This window comes from Cervus elaphus, chromosome 16 (genome assembly GCF_910594005.1).
Source record: "Cervus elaphus chromosome 16, mCerEla1.1, whole genome shotgun sequence".
In the NCBI taxonomy this organism is placed as follows: Eukaryota; Metazoa; Chordata; class Mammalia; order Artiodactyla; family Cervidae; genus Cervus; species Cervus elaphus.
Window position 1 is genome coordinate 41,038,338 of NC_057830.1, and position 21,433 is coordinate 41,059,770.

Consider the following 21,433-nt stretch of genomic DNA (forward strand, 5'->3'; position numbering starts at 1 on the left):
CTTCCCTCAGCCCCCGGCTCCTTCCCTTCCCCTCAGCTCCTCGTTCCCCTACTCTTCTCTCAGCCCCCGGCCCCTTCGCTCAGGCCCTTGTTCCTCCACTTCCCTCAGTCCCCCGGTCCCCTTCCCTCAGGCCCGGCCCCTTCCCCTCACACCCCCGGTCCCTTCCTGAGAGCCCCGAGCCCCCGTCCCTCAATCCCGGCCCGCTTCCTCAAGCCCGGGCCCTTCCCTCAGCCCCCGGCCCGCCCAGCCCCTTCTCTGACCTCCGCCCCCAGCCCAGGGAAGCCTCGCCCCCGCTCCCCCCCGCGCGCGAAACCGCCAGCGGAAATGCGACGAAACCGCCGCTTTCTTTCCATTTCGGGACCTGGGGGCGCCCAGGGACCGCAGCTGAGGAACAAGCCCGTCCCTCCACCCGGCGGAGGCCGAGATCACTCACCGACGCCCAGGGTCCATCTGGCCCTGCTCGACACTGCCCAGCCACCGCCGCGCCCGCCGCGCCCGCCGCTCCGGAAGACGAGCTCTGGTTCTGCCGGAAGGGGTGGGGCTGGGTGAGGTCAGGCTACAGCAGTGGGAGAGGCGTGAGGTCAGCCTGGGGCAGTTGGTGGCCTTCCTGCGCAGGTCAGGGCAGAGCCGCCGGCCTGAGAATGAGGGCGCTGCTGAGCCCAGGGGTTGACAGCGCTGGTTCCTGCTGTGGTCCCAGAACTCCACCTGAAACCGGAGGGAAGCCGTCTGCCCGTGAGTCCTCTGCTGCTTGTCTGTCAGCTTGTGTGAACCACGCTGGTTTTCGCCCCCGCTGGCTGTTTTGACCCTGGAAATGCAACTGTGTGGGTTTTGGCTGATTCAGGGAAGAAATGCCAGATGACACTTGGAGACTCCAGTTTAATCTGGATTCAAGTCATATCTCTTTTTTTTGTTTTTTGCGTTTTCTCAATGAGTTTATTTATTTGTGGTTGTGCAGGGTCTTCATGCTGTGTGGGCTTTTCTCTAGCTGCGGCGAGCAGGGGCTGCTCTCCAGTTGGCGGGGCGTAGGCTTCTCACTGCAGTGGCTCCTCTTGTTGCAGAGCAGGGGTTCTGGTGCCCACAGACCTCAGTACTGTGGCTCCCACGCTCCAGAGCGCCGACCCAGAGGCTGTCATGCATGGACTCAGCTGGTCTGCCATCTGGGGTCTTCCCAGACAAGGGGTGGAACTCGCGACCCCTGCTTTGGCAGGGGGGCGATTCTTTACCACTGAGCTGCCAGGAAAGCCCTCAGGCTATTTTAGATTCTAGTTTTCCACGCTCCTATCTGGTGAGAGAGGCCTGGGAGCTGACAGTCCTCAGCCACAGTCCTGGCTCTGCCATCAAAAGCGCCGGGGATCTGGCAAGCGCCTGCTCCTCCCTCAGTCGTGTCTGACCCTTTGCGACCCCACGGACCATAGCCCGCCAGGCTCCTGTCCATGGGATTTCCCAGGGAAGACTACTGGAGTGTGGTGCCATTTCCTTCTACAAGATCATATCTCTTGAAAGTGAAGTGAAAGTCCATCATTCGTGTCCGACTCTTGCGACCTCATGGGCTATACAATCCATGGAATTCCCCAGGCCAGAATACTGGAGTGGGTAGCCTTTCCCTTCTTCAGGGGATCTTCCCAGTCCAGGGAATGAATCCAGGTCCCTGCATAGCAATCAGATTCTTTACCAGCTGAGCCACCATGAAGCCACCAGAGATGCCCATGAATACTGGAGTGGGTCGCCTGTCCCTTCTGCAGTGGATCAGGATTCCCGACCCAGGAATCACACCGGGTCTCCTGCATGGCAGGAGAATTCTTTACCAGCTGAGCTATCAGAGAAGCCCAGTATGTCTTAAGGCCAGCTATTCACTGATATCTGTGAAGGCCAGCTATTCTTTGTAGGATTTCCCTAATTAGTCTTCACAGGATTAAGGTAGCAACCTGCTAAGGTCGCAATTGATGCCCTTTTTCTAGAAAAGAAAAGTGGGGCTCAAAGGAGTGGGTAACACAGCTACAGCAAGGAAGTGTGTACCTAGACAAAACCCCCAGATTCTGCTATTAGAACTCAGGGAAGCCATGTGGTGTGGCTTGTTCATGTGACAAGGGCTAAGGCTCCCAGCCCACCGTGGATGCTGTGGGGACCCGATTTGGTAACTGCCCTCTGGCAGCTCTGAGACTCACAGAAGCAGTTTGCACTGAAGAGAGGAAGAACACGTCCCTTCATCCTCCCCACCACACCCTCTGGGTACTCCCACATCCTGCCCCCTTTCTCTTGCTTTGTGAGGGAATAAGAGTGACGCTCAGGTGACCACATTGGCTGTCCACTGTTCACGAGGTACCAACTGGAGCTGCTACAGGAGAGGCCAAGAGCCTTTGCCCCTGAGTACCTCTCTTTCCTTTGCGCTGTGGGGGCCCTGCTCCACACTTGCACACCAGAGGCCTTTTCTGAGACATGCAGGGAACCTCCCTCAGTTTGCAACAGGTTGCATCGATCGCTGTCCATTCAATGCCTCCCTTGAAATTCAGCTCATGAGCTCCGTTGTCTGCATCGCGGCCCACCTGGCTGCCACAGGAGGGACAGAGCTGACAATGAATCCAAAGCTCAGCTCTGACAGCTGGGAATCTGTGTATAAAGGACCTGATTATTCACGCTGTAGAGGCTGTAGTAGGCTCCAGGGATCCGTAACCAGGGCTTGGGCCAAAGTGACTCCACAGCTGTTTTAATGCCTGGGGAGGGTTCTGGCTATAGTGGGGGTGGGGTGAGTGTCCTGAGGTTCTGAAGGCCCACTGTGTGTAGGTTCACGGCACACAGAGAAGAGAAGGCGGAGTCCTGCCCTGGAGGTGGTCACAGCTCATGGACGAGCCAGCCAGGCAGGCAGGGCACGATAGCACCTGATCTGACTTCGTGAGTGAATGGTGTGGGGGCAGAGGAAGAGACCCAGGTCTGCTCCCTTATGTGGTGCCCGGGGAAGGTTGTCATCAGACTAAACACTAACTATGGTGATGACCATCACTGCTGTGTGCAAAGGGTTTACATTGGTGTGTGTCTTCATCTGAGCGCTCAGGCTGTCTCTAGACAAGACTGGCCATGGGCATTGCCTCTCCTTCGAACTTGACATGTTTCATCTCTTCCTTCCTGAACATTCATTTCCAAGAGGGTTTTTGGGCCACAAGGATATTGGGATTTTCTCTAGCTTTGTCTCAGGAGGAACGCGTTTCCAGTTGTTGGTGTGGTTTGTTTTTCCCGCTGTCTTTCTTGGTTTATTTTGTGAATTTGTTTCTGCCAGAGGAATAGCTCAGAATCTGCCTTCTGGCTGAGATGTGACACTTACAACAGCAAAGCCTACCTGGATATCATGACCACATTTGCCGAAAGGGCTTTGTTTTGCAGAAGACCTCTTGAAAGTACCTACACGGTCCTTTCAGAAGTGAAATTAAAAAAAAGAATTCTCAATTTTAGTCTTACAATATGTGGGGAGTCAGGAAAATCCCCTGGAGAAGGGAAACACTACCCACTCCAGTATTCTGGCCTAGAGAATTCCATGGAGTATATAGTCCATGGGGTCACAAAGAATCAGACAGAATCGGAGGACTGAACTACAACAGCAGTGAAGCTTCAGCGTTTGTCAAACAGAGACACCAACACTATTTGCATGACTCTGTGCGTGTTCAGGTGCTCATTCGTGTCCGACTCTTTGCAGCCCTGTGGACTGTAGCCCCCAAGATCCTCTATCCGTGGAATTTTTCAGGCAAGAATACTGAAATGGGTTGCCATTTCCTCCGCCAGGGGATCTTCCCGACCCAGGGTTTGAACCCGGGTCCACTCCAGGTCCTACATTGCCTGGCGGGTTCTTTTCTGCTGAGCCACCTGGGAAACAAGTCATTACATCCCTGGCTTATGCTAAAGTGCTTCACTTAGCGTCTGGTACTCGGGAAATTCTCACTGGTGATGTGAATATTCAGTCATCTATCATTATTGCTCATAAAATAATGGAATGGCCGTGCTCACAAAGGAGAAAGAAGAGCCTTTCCAAGTCCAATCAAATCCTTCGCCACACATATCTTTTTTAAAACTTCTGACGTTGAAATAAACATGAAGCATAAAGACATTGGTTATGGCCACCAGAAAAGATCGAGTCGTCCTAATAAGTGACAAGGCTTCTCCCGGTTCCAACATGCATGCATTGTTTCCCCGGCACGACCCAGCACTTCTCTGACAGCAGCTGGGGGTCCTGCAACTTAACTCAGTGTGGACACTGCCTATCTGGGGGTAGTGCCAGACCCCACAGGTTAAAGGCCCAGCCCTACGAGACCCTCCCACCACTCTAGCCATCATTTGCAAGCCCAGATTGTCACCTGCACCTAGACCCACCGGCTACCCATTCAGAGGTTCTAACGACTTTGGGTTCTATTCATTTGTGGTCAGGGAACTCAGAGAAACATGTTGCCTACTAGGTCACAGCTTTAATGTTAAAGGTAATAAACTCAGAAACAGCACATGGAAGGGGATGCACAAGACAGGCTGTGTGGAGGGGAGGCACAGAACTTCAAGCTCTCCAAGCCCCGCTTTCCCCAAATCTGCGTGTGTTCATCAACCCAGAAGCTGTCCAGACCCTGTTTGGGGGTTTTTATGGAGGAGTCATCACACAAGCACAGTTGATTAAATCACTGGCTGTTGGTGATTGCTTCAACCTGAAGCCCTTCTGGCTTGCCCAGACGTGGTGGGGGGAGGTGGTGTGGGGGAGGGGCTGGAAGTTCCAATCCTCTAACCATGTGCTTCGTTACCCTGGCAAGCAATGCCCCCCTTTCGAAAGGAGGCACCCTCGGAACAGTCACCTCATTCACCTACCAAGAGACACCTTGACTGCTGTCCCCACTTAGGAAATTCCCAGAGTGAGGAGCTCTGTGCCAGGAGTGGGGGACAAAGACCAAAAATATATTTCTTATTATCAGTACAAATCACAACATCACAGTGACCCCAAATTTCAGTGATAATTTGGTTCTATAGCCTTAAAAGTTTTTCAGCAGTTGATTGGACCTTTTTTAAACAAAAATTAGGGGGGGCACACCTCGAGGCTTGCAGGGATCTTAGTTCCCCAACCAGGGACTGAACCCACACTCCCTGCATAGGAAGGCAGAGTGTTAACTGCTGGGTCACCAGCGAAGTCCCTGATTGGGCCTTTTTTAGATAAAACTGTTACCGTGGCATAAACTAAATGGTTCAAGATTTCAAAAAGCTGGCGCTGAGCATGGGCCATCTTCCTGTGGTGTCTTCAGATCATAACCGACTTTTCCATGGCCGCTGCAGCCCCAAGCTTTCCCCTGAGATGAGTCAGGCCCCAGGAAGCCTGTTGCCTTCCCCTGCTCTATTCAGGGGCTGCCGGGCACAGGCAGCGTGCGGGGTGTGCGCGAGTCTAGCCAGCACTATTAGCGGACAGATGCCCGGGATGACTCATTCCTGGGGTGCTCTGATTACAAGAAGTGAGAGGGTTTGGAGAACAAGATGGCCTAGGAGAGAGCCCAGCCCCACCACCTTGCCCATTTTGAAACGAATTTGGGGCTTATGCGTCTTCCCCAGGGAGAAAGAAATCCATGGACTCCAATTGGATACTCAAACAATAACCCCCAATTATGAAGAGTCTTAAAGTGGGATTTCTCAGCCTTGGCGTTGCTGGCATTTGATTTCTTGCAGCATTCCTAAATACAACCAGAAATGTCCTCAGATGTCACCAGTGTCCCCGGACCTCAACATGAGGGCCAGCTGGACAGGCTTGACCAGGAGCAGGGATGAATAAAATGAAAGTTGCTCAGTCATATCCAACTCTTTGCGACTCCATGGACTATACTTATAGAGTCGATGGAATTCTCCAGGCCAGAATACTGGAGTGGGTGGCCTTTCCCTTCACCAGGGAATCTTGCCAATGCAAGGATCGGACCCAGGTCTCCCGCATTGCAGGCAGATTCTTTACTGGCTAAATCGCAAGACAGGCCGAAGGGAAGCCCAGGAGCAGGGATAGGGGGATGCAAAAGGACAGTGAAGCAAGAGGAATGGGGGCAGGTGAAGTCCGTCCTCCTGAGATGTCTGCTGGCCTGGTCGTCTGCAGTTGTGACCAGGCAGGGTGTGGAGGTCACAGGGGCACAGAGGTGTGTGATCCCCTTGGCTCCCCCTTGGCCAGCAAGTGTGTGAGGCTGAGCCGCTCCGGGGCAACATGGGCTTCGAGCCCCACACAGGTGAGGCCCCTGTGTGCAGCACGAGCCTTTCTCCCGAGTCAGGAGGTTTATTGTTGAGAAGACATCCCGTGATGACCGGGGGAAGACCAGCCTGGCTGAGGTCGTGATCAATTGGTGGATTTTAGGGACACGGAACACTGAGTGCCCCAGGTGGGGCTTCTGATACCGACATCCACAAACTGGGGTCGGGGGAGGAGGCTTAAAACAATACTAATCGACTCTCTCCCAGTTCTGGGGGCCAGAAGTCTAAAGTCGAGGGTCAACAGGACCCGGACCCCGACCCGGGCTCTGGGGGAACGTCACTCCCGGCTCTTCCAGCTTCGGGGTCTCCAGGCATTCCTGGCTTTGTGGCCACAGCCCCCCAGCGTCTGCTTCCCCCTCACTCGGCCTCCTCTCTGTGTGTCTCTCCACCTCTTATGAAGACACTCATCACTCTGCATAAGGCCCACCTAATCCTCTGTATCCTTATCTAACTTGATTTCATCTGCAAAGACCCCATTTCTGAATAAAGCCCTCCTCGCAGATATGGGGAGTTGGGGTGTGGGTGTCTCTTTTGGAGGGCACCATTCATCCCGCAAGAAAGCTGAGACTTAACACATGAGCAGTTATCCCAGTAGTGGGGGGAGTTCACACGCATCCCCTCGAGTACAGCCATGGGTGGGGGAGGCATGGCTTGTGGTTGGAGGGCTGAGCAGGGCAGGTGCTCTGGCGGGGACCAAGCCTTGACCTGGCTGCCTCAGTAGAGGGTTCCGGGGGGTGCATGGAAGCCCCAGAGGTCATCAGGATGCAGGTTCTGAGTTAGCAGGTCTAGGAGTGCCCCACACTGGGCTTCTCACCTGCTCCCAGGGTGTATAAACTGCTGACCCTGGTCCATGCTTGGAGGTGCAAGGAGCGTGCAGGCCTGTTTCCCAGGAGCCGTCAGAAGCTTCCCCAAGGAAGCCCCCCCCCGCAGTGTCCACGCAAGTCCCCGATCCCCTGTCTGGTGCCCCAGAGGTAGCCCAGACAGAGACCCGCACACACACTGGGTGCCCCGGGCCAGGCACCCAGCAGAGCGGGGACTGGTGGGTCTGGAAGAATCGTGCTCATAACTTCGCATACAGAACAGATGGAGGCTGAGCCTGTCCGACTGGCTGTGACCAGAGGTGACCCACTTGCCCCCACCCTCTGCCAGGCACCGTGGGCCCAGAGGAACTCAGCTTAAAAACTGCTTCCCCAGCCACCCACAAGAGGGGCCCTGGTTGTCGAATTAGGACCTGACAGCTTGATCCAGAAGACGGCCCCCTAAGTCAGTTTCACACATGAGGGTCCAGGAGGGGTGTCATGTCAGAGACCCCTGGGACAGCAGAGAGGATGGAAATGGTGGGAGAAGGGTCCTGGAGGCAGGCGGCCCAGGCCTTCCTTCTGCAGGAGCGCCTCTTCCGCCCATCCCCCACTGCCCTGTCCCTGCGATGGCCAGGGTTCCCAGGAAACGGACAAGAGCAGCTTGTGGGCCAACATGTTTCCTTGTACCTGAAACCCATCAGCATTTTTCAAGTCCAACCTCAAAGCCAGGGCATTATTTATGTCCAGTGGTCATTGCCGAGAAGGCCACACAGGAAAATCCCAGCTGCGTACCAGAGGTGACAGAGGCCCGCACTGCCCTGATGTTGAGCTTGACTCCGGTTTTGGCAGAATTGTTAAGGCTGCAGACACGTGAACCGTACAAGGTCAGTTTGCTTTCATGTGGCCGTTCGGGGCTCGCCACCATACCCCAAGGCTGGCGGGCTGCAGTTTCTCCTCATTCCTCCCCGGAGCTGGCGTGAGCCACAGCGGCATCTCTTTCCCAGCTTTGTGGATGTTGGTTTTTGAAAAGCAAGCGAGGAGCTGCCTGTTGGAAGATGGGAGCCACCTCAACAGCAGACTCCAGGACCCCCGGTTACGCGGTGAGGGTACCTGAGCTCCCAGGCAGGCTCAGACCCCGCCCAGCCACTCTGAGGCCACGGGTGTGGGTCCAGACCCAGCCCGGCTACTTCCTGGAGGCTGATCAGCCTCAGGCAAGTGGCTTCCCCACTCGGGACCTCAGGTTTTCCGTCTATAGAATGGAGGTGATGGCATGTCCTCCCTGCTGGGGGGTTGGCAGGGCTGCCGTGGACACGGGGTTGGGGGAAGGGCATGTTTCTTGCCGTTTCCAGTTGAGGCCTTGTGGGCATGATCTGGTGTCCGAGTGCGTTCCCAGACTTGGCTCAGTGTGGTGATGAGCATGGAGTTGGGGGGCGGTGGTCCCTCCTCATAGCCTGGACATCGGGGTGGGGCTTCTCGACTTTGAGGCACCTGAAGTCTAATTTCAGCAGCTCCATATGTAAGGACAGTGCAGCACCAGATGTTCTCAGGGACTTGTCGTCCCGGACACAGACCCCCATCCCCACCCCACCCTGTGTGGGCATCCTGACCCGGATTGTGGTACAGGGGTCAGATCCCTTTACCGAGGGAAGGAACTGAGGCTCTGAGAGGCGGGGCAAGGAGATCCAGGGCCCTGGGTCCCACAGGGGCAGAGCCAGCACTTAAACCTGGGTGCTGGGTCCTCACATCAGGCTCTGCCCTGAACTGTGAAAACTGGACTGTAGAGAGGGCTGAGTGCCAAAGAATTGATGCTTTTGAACTGTGGTGTTGGAGAAGACTCTTGAGAGTCTCTTGGACTGCAAGGACATCAAACCAGTCAATCCTAAAGGAAATCAATCCTGAATATTCACTGGAAGGACTGATGTTTGAAGCCGAAGCTCCAATACTTTGACCAACTGATGTGAAGAGCTGACTCATTGGAAAAGACCCTGATGCTGGGAAAGATTGAGGGCAGGAGGAAAAGGGGGCGTCAGAGGATGAGATGGTTGGATGGCATCACTGACTCCATGGACATGAATTTGAGTAAGCTCTGGGAGATGGTGAAGGACAGGGAAGCCTGGTGTGTTGCAGTCGATGGAGTCTCAAAGAGTCGGACGTGACTTAGTGACTGAACAACAACAAAATGTGGTCTTCAGCCCCCATCTCACTCCTACCCCCAGGCTTAGTGCCTGTGTCATGAACCTCTCCTACAGTGAGGTGTCAGGGGCTGTTGTCTAGTCCCAAAGCTATTCATATCTATATTCACAATTCCACCATTACACATTCATTTCTTTGGCTGTAAAGTTTTTATGTCTCTTGAGTCTTAAACGCTAAGGCTTTTATACACCCCACCTGGCTTCCTTTGGGCCTCTCTTGGTTTTATGGAAGTGTACTTGTTATAAAGTGAATTCTGGACATGTTTTAAGACTCTTGTCTTTAAAGTTCCTCAAGGACAGCTCCGCCTGGGTCCCAGGTAGACAGGCTGAAATCTGTGCCCTTCAGGTTGCGGTTCTGATGTCTTCCCATGTCTCTAGGCCGGCTGTGTGCCAGAGTCAGCTCTTTCTGGCTCCTCGGGAACTCTGCCAGCCAGGTGTAAACCCTTTGGTACATGAATCAGGCCACGGCGGGAGTATTTACACCATGGAAATTGGCACATGATCCAGCTACAGATCAGGGTTGGGTTTTCTTCCTGGAGAGCAGGGAGTGGGCAGGGGGCTGCATACGTTATCATCATGCTCCAGCTCTGTGCCCACGTGTCTCCCTTTCCTGAAGAGGTCAAGGTCTTCAAAAGTGTCTTCTATTTTCGCTTCTCGTTATGACACTTTTTTATTTCTGCACGTTCTGTTTGGTTCTTTTCCAAGTTGGCTGTGTCCATTTTTTAATGGTTTCCTGTCCTTTGAAGGACCTTTCTATCTTGAGGTTTATTTCTGTAAACAAGGAGAGCTTTATTAGTTTTATTATCCATCTAATCCTCTCAGAATCCCAAGCTGAGGGGGTCACTTCTGCTGGTTCTCCTCTAGCTGTCTTTCATCCTGGTGGGCCTGGCGCTCTTCCCCACTGGCCACCACCCTTCCATAACCCGTGGGGCAGTTCCCAAGCCTAGGAAGAAGTTGCCCTTATCCAGAAAGACTTGGCACTTGCATTCTCCACTCATCTGAGGGCGTTATGGATAGGAACACATTGAGCCAAGGTCACAGGCTGACATGCCTGGACTCACTGGGGTCCTCACCCGCTCCTTCTCCTGCTTGGCACCAGCACCACCTTCCTTGTAATTCTCGGGTCTGGAGGAGGGAGGCCCTTTCTGGGTCATCTGAAAGTGTCGTCTCCTGGGAGTCCAAATCCATCTGGAGGGAAGGGTCTTCTGTTAGACTCCCCATCTTGGGCAGTTGCTCCTCTGGGTCTTTCAGGTCTTCGGCAACTTTAGTGAGTGATACTTTTTTTTTTTTTTAATTGTTTTCCATGAGAGGCTGGATCTGAGTAATCTACCCACTCATCATCAACGTAGGCCTGTGAATGAATACATGTCTTTTATTCCTTCAACAAGCCAGGCCTTGGGAGCCAGACCCCGTGCCAAGAGCTGAGGGGTAAATCCGCCCGCCAGTCCTGCGGCCCCAGCTCGTTCAGACAGCGCGTTCTGCGTCCAGGCTCACTGGAGACAGTCAGGGTACCATGTCCAGGATGTGTCGAAGGCATGCTTATGCCAGCGCCCCATGTGACCGCGCCCGAGTAACCTCAGCAGCTCCTCCCGGGCGGTGCAGATGTGGTCAGCAGGAACCAAGGTGCAGAAATGCCTCCCTGCCGACCCTTGCCCAGGGACTGAGCACTTTCCTGTCCCCTCTGGGAGTCGTCCAGGTGGAGGGCGGGCGTGAGCAAGGCAGGGTCAGACCCCAGTGGCGGTCCCAGCCTGCCCCCTCGTCCACGAGTATTAAAGTGAAGCCGGTGATGCGGCCAGAGGTCGGGGAAAGACCGCAGGGGGACTGTCCCCCCGGCCCTCCTGGATCACTCCAGATATCATCAAGCTGGACTCCCGTGAGATGACACGTTCAGGTGACCGAGAAAGGGCCCCTGTCTTCCACCTCTGGGACTGGAAGGAAGGCGGTCCTGGCGCCGATCAGGAGAAGCATGATGAGGCCCACCCCGTGCCAGACGCTGTCCCTCGTGGGGGCACGTCGGTCACCTGAGCAGACCGATCCAGCCTGGAACCAGACTTCCAGCTCACACCCACAAGGGACCCCGGTGCCAACAGGAAGAGCAGGCAGGCCCTAGGGCTGCCAAGAATGCGCCCGGTCATTAGGGACTGACCGGGCATCACGTGCCTTGAGCACATTCGAGGCGAACACGACCCCTCCCGCAGAGCAGCCGTGGCCTCAGAGGCCCTCCCGCGGTGGGGTTATCCTTGGGGCTGAGGATTCCGAGGGCACAGAGGCGGGGAGGCGGTCAGACGTCCAGCACAGGCCTTCCCCTGGGGCTCCGGGGCCTCCTGGCCGGGCGGTGCTCTGGAGCCGTCTGTGTGTCCCTGCTGTGTACACACGCTCCCCACAGCTGGACCGTGAGCCGGGGAGGCGTGCACACAGGATGCCGTGGAGGCCCCCAGCACCCTCGGGCCTCAGCTCTCGGCACCCCCTAATTCCCTGATGGCAGTGAGGGGGCCCTCTGGGGTGGGCGGCAACTGTGGGGTCAGGGTGGGCTGGGGAGGTGTGCTGCCCGGAAGCCCTCTGGGGGCAGCTAGGGACCCCATGCTCAGCCTCGCTGAGGCCAACCTTGCAACAACCTCGGAGCCCGCCCTTCAGCGGAGACGGGTGACCATGATATACAACACACAGGCTCAGGCAGCCGAGGGGACGAAGAGGGGCCCTGGCGTCCTCGAGCACCAGGAATCCCCCATGGGGACGTCTTTGCTTGTTCTGTGATTCCCTTCTTCCTTCTCAAAGGAAAGTGCCGGGAACAACTGTGGTGGGGTCTCCGTTCCTGTGAGTTGAGCCGGGAGTGGAGGTTTAACCCCGTCCAGTCTGTGCTGGGCGAGCCTCCCCATCCCCTCTGCACCTTGGACGGCACAGTCCGGGTCACTGTTCTGGGCCTTATTGGCTCTTTAGCAACATTAAGGTGTGACATTTGTTTTATTTCTTGTCTTTGTCCAGCCTTTGGTGACAGTCCATTGCAAGGACCCTAACTCTGTCCCTTCCCCGGGCCCCTTGGCTCTCCACACGCCCACGCCAAGGCTCGAGGCCCCTGCGGTTCTGTGGCCTCCAGACTCCCCACCCAAGGGGCCGATCTGGACAGAAGCCTCCCCTCTGGGGCGTCCGGCTAGGGGAGGGGACCGGCGTCTCTCGGTTTCTTCGCACCAGGAGCAGACTGCTGTCAGGCTGGGCGCCAGGGTTTAAAACCTCCCATGTGTGTAAGAACGAGGACATCCCGTGTGTTCACTGAGTCCCACGACCCTTTCCCGATCCTGCCAGCTGTTTTTCTGGGAGAGACCCTGTCGCTCACGTAAACAGCGGAGCGTGTTTCCCAGCGATGCCGGCCCGGCACTGCTTCTTGACCACCATTGAGAGAAATCTCCACGGACTCGGGGGAATGTACTTTGGGTCTTTGCGTGCGGCTGAGCAGAGCACAAAAAATAAACCTGGGCTCTAACAGGAAAGACGGGGTTGGCCGTATGGGGCCATCCACGGTCATTCCTAGCGCGCCATGTGGTCAGCCCTGCCCAGGAGCCCCCAGGCTAGAGGTCTTCCTAGGGCAGGTGAAGCACCTTCCAGCTTCTTGCAAAGAGAGTCTGTGCAGGGGTGGTCTTAGCGGCCTCAAGGTCATGGAGAGGCAGCAAGCCTCAGCCACCAGGTTGGGCGGGGGTGCTGAGAGCACCAGGAACTCCCCCCACCTGTGAAGCAAGTCACGAATGGTGAATTTTGCAGAGGAGCAAAAGGTGGGCTCACAGAGGCTGAGTCACTCTCAGAGACAACACAGGAGCAGACTGACTGCGACCCAGGTCGCTGAAACCACGGCTCCCTCCTGTGCTCTTCTGACCAGCCCCTTGAGGGCAGCAGGACGATCTGGGCTCCCCTGGCCTGAGCCCCCGGGCCTGCCTCCCCTCGTCTGTGCTGGGATGTGTACATTCCCAAACCTGTGTGCTGTGTCCCCCGGCCCTGGGCCGTCATGGCAGGCTCCAGGCTCCCTGCAGGTGAGCCCCAAGCCCTCCAGCATACCTCTGAGCCCTGCTTATCTGGTCGCTGTGCCCGAGTGTCCTGACCCTAGCTGTCTTCTTGAGGCAGCCTTGGGACTGAGGTCCTAGAGTCCTGCTTCTTCGAAGCTCCCTGCACCAAGCCCAGTGAGGCTCTACCCTGTGGCTTTATGACAAGTGTGGTGGGCTGAGTGGTGGCCCCGAAAGCCGTCTATCCTGCAGCCGGCAAAGGTGACTTATTCCGGTGAAAGGTCTCAGCAGATGGAAGTAAGTTACTGACCTCTGCACCAGAGCACCTGGGATGCTTGTGGACCCTAAATTTAATGACGGGTGTCTTTGGAAGAGAAGAGGGGGGATCTGAAGCACAGAGCCACCCAGGGCAGAAGGTTTGCGCAGATAGACGCAGAGGGTGGGGTGATGTGGCCACAAGCCCAGGGAGGCCTGGGGACCCCACGGGCTGGACCAGGCCAGAGGGACCCTCCCCTGGAGCCTCTCGAGGGAGTTCAGCCCTGCCCACACGTTGATCACAGGTTTCTGACTGTAGAACTTGGGGAGGATGAATTTGTGTTAAAGCTGTCCAGTCTGTGGCCAGTGGCTGTAGCCGCCCCTGAACACCGAGAGTGAACTTGCCGGCTCCGAGGTGAGAACAGTGGCAGGACCTGCCATCCTCCCCCCCGCCATACGCACACAACCTTGTCATTATGTTAAATGAGTTCATACGCACAGAGGCCTGAATCAGGGACTGACACTTGGATCTCAGCCCCCTTCACCTCCTCCTTGTCGTCGTCATCACTGTCATTGTTAGGGCCCTCATCCACTCGTTCAGTGGACACGTGGTGCTCCTGCATGGCCCCGATGTGGGCAGCGAGGCCAGTGACCTGGGAGGCTCCACACAGGCCTCACCCTGCCTGCTGGGGCCGCGTGGACAAGGCCTGTGCAGTGACACGGAGGCCCCGGGAGAGGCTGGATCCTCCGGTCATGGGAGGCACGGGGGCCTCCGCATCAGAGGTGGAGGGATAAGGCGGGGTCATCCAGGCGGGTGCAGCCCTTCACTAAAAGTGGGGGAAGAACCCCACGTGGCACCCGGTGTCCAGGAGGCTCCCCTTGCCCTGGCGGGCTGCAGACATAGCCATGGATGACCAGGAGTCTGCATCTCACTAGGGCCCGAGGCTGGCGCTGAGTGAATCCTCAGTGAGGTTTTTTCCTGAAAAGCCATCCTACGTGGCTTTGGCTCCATTGCTTTTTGCCACAAACCTACAGTGATCCCAAGAACTTTGTACACTTCAAGGGTAGTGACTGGACGTGGAGCCCAGCACAGACCCAAGTCAGTCCTGCCCTGAGTCCCACGGCCTGGCCACACCACCCCCCTTCCGTGGCCTGGCTTTCTTCTGCCAGGACCTTCAGAATGGTGGAAAGGCAAGTGTGGCCTCAAGCTGGGGGGCCCAGTGTGGGCTCCTAGCCCCTGGGGGTCCCCTTGGTGGACCATAGTCCCCACTGCCGTCGGGCAGCTCTGTCCCGGGGAATGTTGTGTTTCCTTGCTTTTTTGTGATGCGGCACCCCAGTTATCTCGGGGCGATTGGGAAGACTGCTGGTGTTACATGTGCATGCCTTAGATGGGGAAAGGTTATTGCTGCATTGACCCTGCTCACTCGATACTGAGAGTCTGTTAAACACAAATGGCAAGGGGAACAGAGAAAAAAGAAAAATGGAGAGTTGCTGGGTTGCTTCAGGTCTCACCTGTGATTAAGTGTATGTATAGCCTGCACGTGAACCCGGGTTTCCACACCTGCCAGCTACCAGGTGCCAGGAGCTGATTTTAGAACCCCAGCTTCACTAAGGAGTCATTGACAGATATGGTTTGTGTGTATTTCAAGTCTACATTGTGATGACTTGATGCCCATAGACGTCATGGAATGATTGCCCAACACACGCATCGCGTGACATAGTTAACTCTGTGTGTGTGTGTGTGTGTGTGTGTATCTTAATGTTGTTCTTATAATCCATGGAGAAGGCAATGGCAACCCACTCCAGTACTCTTGCTTGGAAAATCCTATGGACGGAGGAACCTGGTAGGCTGCAGTCCATGGGGTCGCTGAGAGTCGGACACGACTGAGTGACTTCACTTTCACACGTTGGAGAAGGAAATGGCAACCCAGTCCAGTGTTCTTGCCTGGAGAATCCCAGGGATGGCGGAGCCTGGTGGGCGGCCGTCTATGCGGTCGCACAGCGTCGGACACGACTGAAGCGACTTAGCAGCAGCAGCAGCATAATCCATGAATACAATGTATATATGTAGCTCTCCATTTTTTTAGATCTTCTTTAATTTATCTTAGAAGTTTATAGTTTGCTCTCTGTCTTGTACATTTTTAATTAGATATCTTGATATTTTCAGTGCAATTATAAATGCCTAATATATAGAGATAGAACTGACTTCTATATTCACTTCTTCAATCCATTTATTTCAAATAATTCTTATTGTATTTTTTTATGTATACACAATTATGTCTGCAGATAAGTGCTTTCCCCCCCTTTCCAACTGTGATAAGCCTTTTCTTTTTCTTGCCTTGTTGTACGGGCGAGGATCTCCAGTACAGTGGTGAACAGAAGTGGTGAGAACCAGTGTCCTTGTCTCTTTGCCATTATCTGTTGGTCCTTTAATGGCGGAACCTGGTGGTCCAGAGTCGGCGATGAGAGAGGGAAGGAAGCAAAGAGGCTAACATTCCCTGGGTTACATAACGGGCTTCCGAGCTCCAGGGAATCAGCCAGAGAGAGAGAGAGAGAAAAAAAGAAAGAAAGAAAGACAAGGGGACCAAAGCGCTGATGGAGCAAAGCTGTTTTAATCCACATGGCATGCGCATATATACTGTCTTAGAAAGTAGTTATTCTCAGCAAAGATAAAGATTAAAATTCCAGACTTAAAAAACACAAGGCGATCCCTACCAAAGAGAGAAGAGGGTACTTATCACCATAATCAGAAATTAAAAAAAGAAATGTCTGGATTCCTCAGCCCCAGGAAAGATGTGCCTCTCCTCTTAATTAATAAAGGCCAGAGGTTTCCTGACAATTATCAGAGGAAAAGCTTTCAGTATTTGACCATCACCTATGGTATTAGCTTTTTTGTAGATATTTTTATCAAAATATGTAAATTCTCCTGTTAGTTTGCTATGACTTTTTTCTTAGTCATGAACTGAAATTATTACATTAAATTTTCTTCAGTTTATTTTCTGCAGATTTTGAAACAGTCAGGTGATTGTTCTTTTATATGGTAATTTAACTTTAAAAAAATTTTGTGATTGTAAAACCATCCCAACCTGATCTCGATATATTCTCCTTTTATTGGACTGTATTTGTTAGTGTTTTATTTAGGATTATTTCATCTATCCTCAGAGTCAGTAATTTGACCTTCTTGTACTTCTTTTCCTTGTTAGTTTTAGTATCACGCTTATGCTGGTCTTATAAAACAAGGTGGAGAATATTTCTTGTTTACCCCGAGAGTTCCTGGGAGATTGCTGTTTTCTTCCCTAGATTTTTGGAAGAATTGATTGGCAACACCTGTTGGTCTCATTGTGGGGAGGCTTTTATTTCAGATTTAATTTTTTTCATGCAAATAAAAATTTCTGATTTTGTATGTCTTCTCGGATCTGTTTAGGTAAAGCATATCCCCCCTGCTAGGAACTGATCGAGGCCAGCAGACTCTCCAATAGTAAGTGAACTGTGGTTCATAATATCTCTCTTATCTGCAAGATGTGTTGTCTCCCCTTTTAAAAAACCTTGATACTGGTGATTTGTGCTCTCTTTTTCTTAATCAGTTTCTCTAGGGGTTTTTCATTTTTATCAGTCCTTTCAAAGAGCCAACTTTTGGCTTTGCTTAAAAAATTTCATATTGGCTTTTTGTTTCCTGATTTTCTGCTCCTTTTTCTTCCATCTGCCTTGTGTTTCATTTGCTATACTTTTTTTCTGGTTTCTTGGGCTAGAGGCTTAATTGATTTTTAGCCTTCCTTCTTTTCCAGTATATGTGTTTAAGGCTTTAAGTAACCCTCTAAACACAGTTCGCTGCGTCCCACAAGTTTGAATAAGGCAGATTTTCATTATCTTTTATGGAAAAGTCTCTTCTAATTTTCATTGTGTTTTTAAAAATTTTTATTCGTGAAATTCTTCAAGAAGTATGTCATGTAACTTCCCAATGTCTGGGGAGGTTTTTCTAGTGACCCTTTTATGATTCCTATCTTAATTCCTTGAAGAGCCCCATCTTAGTCTTTTTGGGCTACTGTTACAAATACCATAGACTAGCTGCTAAACAACAGAAAGTTGTTTCTTATAGTACTGCAGGCTGGGAAGTCCCAAGATCACCAGCAGGTGCCACGTCTGGTGAGGCCTGTTTCCTGGTTCCTAGACTGCCTGCTTCTCTCTGTCCTCCCAGCACGGGGGCCCATTCCCTCCTGACCTGACGCCTCCCAGAATCCGTGCCTCCTAGTATCATCTCCACGTGCAGGGTGAAGTTTGAGGGCACATAAATCGTCATCGCATTGCAATCCCTAAGTATACCCTGCATTATCTCAGTCCTTTGAAATAATTCAACCTTTCCTAATGGCCCAATATATATTCATTTTCTTATATGTTCCTTGGGCTCTAGAAAATAATATGTATCAGGGGGAATGCAGTGTTTTCGTGCATATCAGTTAGGTCAGGTTTGTCAATTCAGATTTCGGTAGCCATGTTGAGTAAGCAGAAGTAGGTGAAATTATCTGTAATATATTTTATTTTATCACACCCAAAAGATTATCATTTCAGTGTATAATCAACATGATAAAACCTAACGAAATATTTTCTGTTCTTTTTTTCATGCTACGTCTTTAAACTCCAGTGTGTGTTTCACGCTTGCAGCACATCGCATTGTAGAGCCAGCCGCATTTCAGGTACTTCATGGGTGCAGGTGACTATGTCCCAGGGAGCCCAGTTCCATGACAGATGTGTCTTTATCGTCTCCCACTGCGATTATGAACGTGGCTGTTAGTCCTTTTCTCTTTCTGTCAGTATTTATGTATTGATATTTTGAGGTTATATTATTCAATTCAGTTCAGTTACTCAGTCGTCTCTGACTCTTTGCGACCCCATGAATCACAGCACTCCAGGCCTCCCTCTCCATCACAGACTCCCGGAGTTTACTCAGACTCATGGCCATCGAGTCAGTGATGCCATCCAGACATCTCATCCTCTGTCGTCCCCTTCTCCTCCTGCCCCGAATCCCTCCCAGTATCAGGGTCTTTTCCAGTGAGTCAACTCTTTGCATGAGGTGGCCAAAGTACTGGAGTTTCAGCTTCAATATCAGTCCTTCCAATGAATACCCAGGACTGATCTCCTTCAGGATGGACTGGTTGAATCTCCTTGTAGTCCAAGGGACTCTCAAGAGTCTTCGCCAACACCACAGTTCAAAAGCATCAATTCTTCAGTGCTCAGCTTTTTTCACAGTCCCAACTCTCACATCCATACATGACCACTGGAAAAACCATAGCCTTGTCTAGATGGACCTTTGTTGGCAAAGTAATGGCTCTGCTTTGTAATATGCTGTCTAGGTTGGTCACAATTTTGCACCCAAGGAGTAAGCATCCTTTAATTTCATGGTTGCAATCACCATCTGCAGTGATATTGGAGCCCCCCAAAATAAAGTCTGACACTGCTTCCACTGTTTCCCCATCTATTTCCCATGAAGTGATGGGACCAGATACCATGATCTTAGTCTTCTGATGTTGAGCTTTCAGCCAACTTTTTCACTCTCCTCTTTCACTTTCATCCAGAGGCTCTTTAGTTCCTCTTCACTTTCTGCATTAAGGGTGGTGTCATCTGCATATCTGAGGTTATTGATATTTCTCCCGGCAATCTTGATTCCAGCCTGTGCTTCTTTCAGCCAAGCGTTTCTCATGGTGTACTCTGCATGTAAGTTAAATAAGCAGGGTGACAATATACAGCCTTGACATACTCCTTTTCCTATTTGGAACCAGTCTGTTGTTCCATATCCAGTTCTAACTGTTGCTTCCTGACCTGCATACAGGTTTCTCAGGAGGTAGGTCAGGTGATTTGGTATTCCCATCTCTTTCAGAATTTTCCACAGTTTATTGTGATCCACACAGTCAAAGGCTTTGGCATAGTCAATAAAGCAGAAACAGATGTTTTTCTGGAACTCCCTTGCTTTTTCGATGATCCAGAGGATGTTGGCAATTTGATCTCTTCTTCCTCTGCCTTTTCTAAAACCAACTTGAATATCTGGAATTTCACGGTTCACGTATTGCTGAAGCCTGCCTTGGAGAATTTTAGCATTACTTTACTAGCATGTGAGATGAGTGCAATCGTGCGATAGTTTGAGCATTCTTTGGGATTGCCTTTCTTTGGGATTGGAATGAAAACTGACCTTTTCCAGTCCTGTGGCCACTGCTGAGTTTTCCAAATTTGCTGGCATATTGAGTGCAGCACTTTCACAGCATCATCTTCCAGAATTTGAAATAGCCCAACTGGAATTCCGTCACCTCCACTAGCTTTGTTCATAGTGATGCTTTCTAAGGCCCACCTGACTTCACATTCCAGGATGTCTGGCTCTAGGTGAGCGATCACACCATGGTGATTATCTGGATCATGAAGATCTTTTTTCTCCAGTTCTTCTCTGTATTCTTGCCACCTCTTCTTAATATCTTCTGCTTCTGTTAGGTCCATACCATTTCGGTCCTTTATCGAACCCATCTTTGCATGAAATGTTCCCTTGGTATCTCATTTTCTTGAAGAGATCTTTAGTCTTTCGCATTCTGTTGTTTTCCTCTATTTCTTTGCATTGATCACTGAGGAAGGCTTTCTTATCTCTCCTTGCTATTCTTTGGAACTCTGCATTCAAATGGGAACATCTTTCCTTTTCTCCTTTGCTTTTCACTTCTCTTCTTTTCACAGCTATTTGTAAGGCCTCCTCAGACAACCATTTTGCCTTTTTGCATTTCTTTTCCATGGGGATGGTCTTGATCCCTGTCTCCTGTACAGTGTCACAAACCTCCATCCATAGTTCATCAGGCACTCTATCAGATCTAGTCCCTTCAATCTATTTCTCACTTCCACTGTATAGCCATAAGGGATTTGATTTAGGTCATACCTGAATGGTCTAGTGGTTTTCCCTACTTTCTTCAATTTCACTCTGAATTTGGCAATAAGGAGTTCATGGTCTGAGCCACAGTCAGCTCCTGGTCTTGTTTTTGCTGACTGTACAGAGCTTCTCCATCTTTGGCTGCAAAGAATATAAACAATCTGATTTCAGTGTTGACCATCTGGTGATGTCCATGTGTAGATACTTCTCTTGTGTTGTTGGAAGAGGGTGTTTGCTGTGACCAGTGCGTTCTCTTGGCAGAACTCTGTTAGCCTTTGCCCTGCTTCATTCCGTACTCCAAGGCCAAATTTGCCTGTTACTTAAGGTGTTTATTGACTTCCTACTTTTGCATTCTAGTCCCCTATAATGAAAAGGACATCCTTTTTGGGTGTTAGTTCTAAAAGGTCTTCTGGGTCTACACAGAACCGTTCAACTTCAGCTTCTTCAACATTACTGGTTGGGGCATAGGTTTCAATTACCGTGATATTGAATGGTTTGCCTTGGAAACGAACAGAGATCATTCTGTCATGTTTGAGATTGCATCCAAGTGCTACATTTTGGACTCTTTTGTTGACCATGATGGCTACTCCATTTCTTCTAAGGGATTCCTGCCCACAGTAGTAGATATAATGGTCATCTGAGTTAAATTCACCCATTCCTGTCCATTTCAGTTTGCTGATTCCTAGAATGTTGACATTCACTCTTGCCATCTCCTGTTTGACCACTTCCAATTTGCCTTGATTCATGGACCTCACATTCCAGGTTCCTGTGCGATATTGCTCTTTACAGCATCGGACCTTGCTTCTGTCACCAGTCACATCCACAACTGTGTCTTGTTTTTGCTTTGGCTCCATCCCTTCATTCTTTCTGGAGTTATTTCTCCACTGATCTCCAGTAGCATACTAGGCACCTACCGACCTGGGGAGTTCCTCTTTCAGTATCCTATCATTTTGCCTTTTCATACTGTTCATGGGGTTCTCACGGCAAGAATACTGAAGTGGTTTGCCATTCCCTTCTCCAGTGGACCACATTCTGTCACGAGGAGATACCCCTCGTCCGAGGTAA

The 21,433-nt window shown here is 51.7% G+C and overlaps 1 long non-coding RNA gene across 1 annotated transcript; it reads left to right on the plus strand.

Moving 5' to 3' along the window:
- The first annotated feature begins 464 nt into the window (after positions 1–464).
- On the plus strand, positions 465–21,430 carry LOC122672963. The gene is made up of 4 exons (XR_006334542.1): positions 465–732; positions 16,898–16,951; positions 18,113–18,164; positions 21,390–21,430. It is a non-coding gene; the product is annotated as an uncharacterized LOC122672963 (long non-coding RNA).
- The last annotated feature ends 3 nt before the right edge of the window (positions 21,431–21,433 follow it).